Raw genomic sequence first — 7142 nt, 5'->3', positions numbered from 1 at the left:
TAAATGTTAATCCAATGACACAAACACACCTATTGGTCACACAAGATTGGTTAAAACTCCTAATTGGATTAGAAATAGCCTAGGGAGGACGAAAATGACCTAAATGTTAATCCGATGATACAAACACACCTATTGGATACACAAGATTGGTTAAAAACACTAATTTGACAAGAAAAAGCCTAGGGAGGACGAAAATGACCTAAATGTTAATCAATGACTCAAATGAACTTATTGGATGCACAAGATTGATTAAAAACTCTAATTGGACAAGAATAAGCATATGGAGGACGTAAATGACCAAAATGTTAATCCAATGACACAAAGGAAATTATTTGATGCACAAGAATGGGTAAAAATCCTAATTTGAAAAGAGTAAGCCTAAGGAGGACGAAAATGACCTAAATGTTAATCCAATGACACAAGTGAACTAATTAGATGCACAAGATTAGTTAAAAACCCTAATTGGACTAGAATAAGCCTAGGGAGGACGAAAATGACCTAAATGTTAATCCAATGACACAAGTGAACTAATTAGATGCACAAGATTAGTTAAAAACCCTAATTGGACTAGAATAAGCCTAGGGAGGACGAAAATGACCTAAATGTTAATCCAATGATATGAACACACCTATTGGACACTCAAGTTTGGTTAAAACTCCTAATCAGATTAGATATAGCCTAGGGAGGACGAAATTGACCTAAATGTTAATCCACTGACACAAATGAACCAATTGGATGCACAAGATTGGTTAATAACCCTAATTGGACAAGAATAAGCCTAAGGATTAAAATGACCTAAACGTTAATCAAATGACACGAATGAACTTATTGGATGCACAAGATTGGTTAAAAACCCTAATTGGACAAGAATAAGCCTAAGGATTAAAATGACCTAAACGTTAATCAAATGACACGAATGAACTTATTGGATGCACAAGATTGGTTAAAAACCCTAATTGGACAAGAATAAGCCTAAGGATTAAAATGACCTAAACGTTAATCAAATGACACGAATGAACTTATTGGATGCACAAGATTGGTTAAAAACCCTAATTGGACAAGAATAAGCCTAAGGATTAAAATGACCTAAACGTTAATCAAATGACACGAATGAACTTATTGGATGCACAAGATTGGTTAAAAACCCTAATTGGACAAGAATAAGCCTAAGGATTAAAATGACCTAAACGTTAATCCAATGACACGAATGAAATTATTGGATGCACAAGATTGTTTAAAAACACTAATTAAACAAGAATAAGCCTATGGAGGACGTAAATGACCTAAATGTTAATCCAATAATACAAAGGAACTTATTTGATGCACAAGATTGGTTAAAAATCCTAATTTGAAAAGAGTAAGCCTAAGGAGGACGAAAATGACCTAAATGTTAATCCAATGACAGAAACACACCTATTGGATGCACAACATTGGTTAAAAACCCTAATTGGACAAGAATAAGCCAAGGGAGGATGAAAAAGACCTAAATGTTAATCCAATGACAGAAACACACCTATTGGATGCACAACATTGGTTAAAAACCCTAATTGGACAAGAATAAGCCAAGGGAGGATGAAAAAGACCTAAATGTTAATCCAATGAAACAAATGAACTTATTGAATGCACAAGATTGGTTAAAACCCCAAATTGGACCAGAATAAGCCTAGGGAAGACGAAAATGACCTAAATGTTAATCCAACGACACAAATGAACTTATTGAATGAACAAGATTGGATAAAAACCCTAATTGGACAAAAATAAGCCTAGGGAGGACAAGAATGACATAAATGCTAATCCAATGACACAAATGAACTTATTAGAAGCACAAGATTCGTTAAAAACCATAATTGGACTAGAATAAGCCTTAGGAGGATGAAAATGACATAAATGTTAAACCAATGACACAAATGAACTTATTGGATGCACAATATTGGTTAAAAACTTTAATTAGCCAATGGAAGACAAAAAGGATCTAAATGTTAATCCAATGACACAAACACACCAATTGGATGCACAAGATTGGTTAAAAACCCTAATTGGACTAGAATAAGTCTAGGAAGGACGAAAATGACCTAAATGTTAATCTGATGACACAAACACACCTTTTGGATGCACAAGATTGGTTAAAAACCCTAATTGGACTAGAATAAGCCTAGGGGTGACGAAAATGACCTAAATGATAATGCAATGACACAAACACACCTATTGGATGCACAAGATTGGTTAAAAACAACAGTTGGACTAGAATAAGCCTAGGGAGGACAAAAATGACTTAAATGTTAATCCAATGGCACAAACACACCTATTGGATGAACAAGATTGGTTAAAAATCCTAATTGGACTAGAATAAGCCTAAGGAGTACGAAAATGACCTAAATGTTAATCCGATGACACAGACATACCTATTGGACACACAAGATTGGTTAAAACTCCTAATTCGATTAGAAATAGCCTAGGGAGGACAAAAATGACGTAAATCTTAGTCCAATAACACAAAGCCACATATTGGTTGCACAAGATACGTCAAAAACCTTAATTAGACAAGAATAAGCCTAGGGAGGACGAAAATGACCTAAATGTTAATCCAATGACACAAATGAAATAATTGGACGCACAATATTAGTTAAAAACCCTAATGGGACTAGAATTAGCCTAGGGAGGACTAAAATGACCTAAATGTTAATCCAATGACACAAACACACCTATTGGATGCACAACATTGGTTAAATACCCTAATTGGAGTAGAATATGCTTAGGGAGGATGAAAAGACCTAAATATTAATTAATGACACAAACACCTATTGGATGCACAAGATTGGTTAAAAACCTTATTTGGACAAGAATAAGCCTAGGGAGTACGAAAATGACCTAAATGTTAATCCAATGACTCAAACACATCTATTGGATGCTCAAGATTGGTTAAAAACCCTAATTGGACGAGAATAAGCCAATAGAGGATGCAAATGATCTAAATGTTAATCCGTTGACACAGACACACCTATTGGATGCACAAGTATTATTAAAAACCCTAATTAGACAAGATTAAGCGTAGGGAGGATTAAAATGACCTAAATGTTTATCCAATGACACAAACACATCTATTGGATGCACAAGATTGGTTAAAAATCCTAATTGGAAAAGAGTAAGCCTAAGGAGGACGAAAATGACCTAAATGTCAATCCAATGACACAAGTGAACTAATTAGATGCGCTAGATTTGTTAAAAACCCTAATTGGACTAAAATAAGCCTACGGAGGACGAAAATGACCTAAATGTTAATCCAATGACACAAACACACCTATTGGATGCACAACATTGGTTAAAAACACTAATTGGACAAGAATAAGCCTAGGGAGGACGAAAATGACCTAAATGTTAATCCAATGACACAAACACACCTATTGGATGCACAACATTGGTTAAAAACACTAATTGGACAAGAATAAGCCTAGGGAGGACGAAAATGACCTAAATGTTAATCCAATGACACAAACACACCTATTGGATGCACAACATTGGTTAAAAACACTAATTGGACAAGAATAAGCCTAGGGAGGATGAAAAAGACCTAAATGTTAATCCAATGATACAAAAGAACTTATTGGATGCACAAGATTGGTTAAAAAACCCAAATTGGACAAGGATAAGCCTAAGGAGGACGAGAATGACCTAAATGTTAATCCAATGACACAAATGAACTTATTGGATGCACAAGATTGGTTAAAAACCCTAATTGGACTAGAATAAGCCTAAGGAGGAAGAAAATGACGTAAATGTTAATCCAATGACACAGATGAACTTATTGGATGCACAATATTGATTAAAAACCCTAATTGGACTAGAATAAGCATAGGGATGACGAAAAGGATCTAAATGTTAATACAATGACACAAACACACCTATTGGATGCACAAGATTGGTTAAAAACCCTAATTGGACTAGAATAAGCATAGGGATGACGAAAAGGATCTAAATGTTAATACAATGACACAAACACACCTATTGGATGCACAAGATTGGTTAAAAACCCTAATTGGACTAGAATAAGCATAGGGATGACGAAAAGGATCTAAATGTTAATACAATGACACAAACACACCTATTGGATGCACAAGATTGGTTAAAAACCCTAATTGGACTAGAATAAGCATAGGGATGACGAAAAGGATCTAAATGTTAATACAATGACACAAACACACCTATTGGATGCACAAGATTGGTTAAAAACCCAAATTGGACTAGATTAAGCCTAGGAAGGACGAAAATGACCTAAATGTTAATCTGATGACACAAACACACCTATTGGATGCACAAGATTGGTTAAAAACACTAATTGGACTAGAATAAGTCTAGGGATGATGAAAATGACCTAAATGATAATCCAATGAAACAAACACACCTATTGGATGCACAAGATTGGTTAAAAACCACAATTGGTCTAGAATAAGCCTAGGGAGGACGAAAATGACCTAAATATGAATCCCATGACACAAACACACCTATTGGATGCACAAGATTGGTTAAAATCCCTTATTGAACTAGAATAAGCTTAGGGAGGACGAAAATGACCTAAATGTTAATCCAATGAAACAAATGAACTTATTTGATGCACAAGATTGGTTAAAAACCAAAATTGGACAAGAATAAGCCTAGGGACGACAAAAATGACCTAAATGTTAATCCAATGACTCAAACACACCTATTGGATGCACAATATTGGTTAAAAACCCTAATTGGACAAGAATAAGCCAAGGGAGGATGCAAATGATCTAAATGTTAATCCGATAACACAGACACACATATTGGATGCACAAGATTTGTTAAAAACTCTAATTACACAAGAATAAGCCTAGGCAGGACTAAAATGACCTAAATGTTAATCCAAGATTTATTAAAAACTCTAATTACACAAGAATAAGCCTAGGGAGGATGAAAATTACCTAAATGTTAATCCAATGACACAAACGCACCTATTGGATGCACAAGAATGGTGAAAAACTCTAATTGGACAAGAATAAGCCTAGCGGGGACGAAATGAACTTTAATGTTAATCCAATGACACAAAGGAACTTACTCGATGCACAAGATTGGTTAAAAACCCTAAATGGACTAGAATAAGCCTAGGGAGGACTAAAATAACCTAAATGTTAATCCAATGACACAAACACACCTATTGGACCCACAAGATTGGTTAAAACTCCTACTTGGATTCGAAATAGCCTAGGGAGGACAAAAATTACCTAAATGTGAATCCAATGACACAAACATACATATTGGTTGCACAAGATACGTCAAACACCCTAATTAGACAAGAATAAGTCGAGGGAGGACGAAAATGACCTAAATGTTAATCCAATGACACAAATGAAATAATTGGATGCACAAGATTTGTTAAAAACCCTAATTGGACTAGAATTAGCCTAGGGAGGACTAAAATGACCTAAATGTTAATCCAATGACACAAACACACCTATTGGACACACAAATTGGTTAAAACTCCTAATTGGATTAGAAATAGCCTAGGGAGGACGAAAATGACCTAAATGTTAATCCGATGATACAAACACACCTATTGGATGCACAAGATTGGTTAAAAATTCTAATTTGACAAGAATAAGCTTAGGGAGGACGAAAATGACCTAAATGTTAATCAATGACACAAATGAACTTATTGGATGCACAAGATTGATTAAAAACCCTAATTGGACAAGAATAAGCCTAGGGAGGATGCAAATGTTCTAAATGTTAATCCGATGACACAGACACACCTATTGGATGCACAAGATTTATCAAAAATCCTAATTAAACGAGAATAAGCGTAGGGAGGATGAAAATGACCTAAATGTTAATCGAATGACACAACCACATCTATTGGATGCACATGATTGGTTAAAACCCCAAATTGGACCAGAATAAGCCTCGGGAATACGAAAATGACCTAAATGTTAATCCAATGACACCAATGAACTTATTGGATGCACAAGATTGGTTAAAACCCCAAATTGGACCAGAATAAACCTAGGGAGGACGAAAATGACCTAAATGTTAATCCAATGACACAAATGAACTTATTGAATGCACAAGATTGGATAAAAACCCTAATTGGACAAAAATAAGCCTAGGGAGGACGACAATGACATAAATGCTAATCCAATGACACAAATGAACTTATTAGAAGCACAAGATTGGTTAAAAACCCTAATTGGACTAGAATAAGCCTTAGGAGGACGGAAATGACATAAATGTTAATCCAATTACACAAATGAACCTATTGGATGCACAAGATTGGTTAAAAACACTAATTGGACTAGAATAAGCCTAGGGAGGACGAAAATGACCTAAATGTTGGACTTTAGTCCTTTGAATCCTAATTTTGACATAATTAACAAACATACAATGTTCATACATCATATGATAAATCTAACATTTTAATTGATCTAGATTTTAGGAACAACAATCCAATCCTACACACTTGAAACAAATTGCTTGGAACACAAGAAATCAACAAAAGTTGACTATTGACTGAGTAAATCGATTGGGAAATCGATTTCATAACAAGGGTGTAAGGAAACATAACTGTTTGTGATTGTATAATCGATTAGGCAATCGACTGGCACAATTAGAAATGAAAATTGCACAAGTCAGTGGCAACCTGTTTTACAGGCTAAGCGATTGGCAAATCTATTGTACACATCACAAAGTAAAACTGATTGAAACCAATCGACTGGGAAATCGATTGATCAAGTCACAGTGAGAATCCAATTTCTAGGGTAATCGATTGGCAAATCGATTGCTTAGATAATATTTGAAAAATAACTTAACCTGTGACAAACACAATCGATTGGACAATCTATTGTGAGAATTTCAATCATGTTAAGTTTGGTTGCAATCGATTGGGAAATCGATTGAACTAAATATCAGGTAAGAACTTTTCAGGCAAATACAAACAAATCGATTGGCACTTCGATTAACATCAAAATAGCTAAGTCACTGTCTTGAACACAATCGATTGGCAAATCGAATGAAAGAACCTTTTTGAAATCACAATGAACTTTGAGCTTGTGGCCAAATCGATTCTGAGTATTCGTAAATCGATTATGAGACTTAATAAATCGATTAAGTAATCGATTGGTGTGATTTTT

This window comes from Cicer arietinum, chromosome 4, assembly GCF_000331145.2.
Source record: "Cicer arietinum cultivar CDC Frontier isolate Library 1 chromosome 4, Cicar.CDCFrontier_v2.0, whole genome shotgun sequence".
Taxonomy (NCBI): Eukaryota; Viridiplantae; Streptophyta; class Magnoliopsida; order Fabales; family Fabaceae; genus Cicer; species Cicer arietinum.
This window is presented reverse-complemented; position numbering follows the sequence as displayed.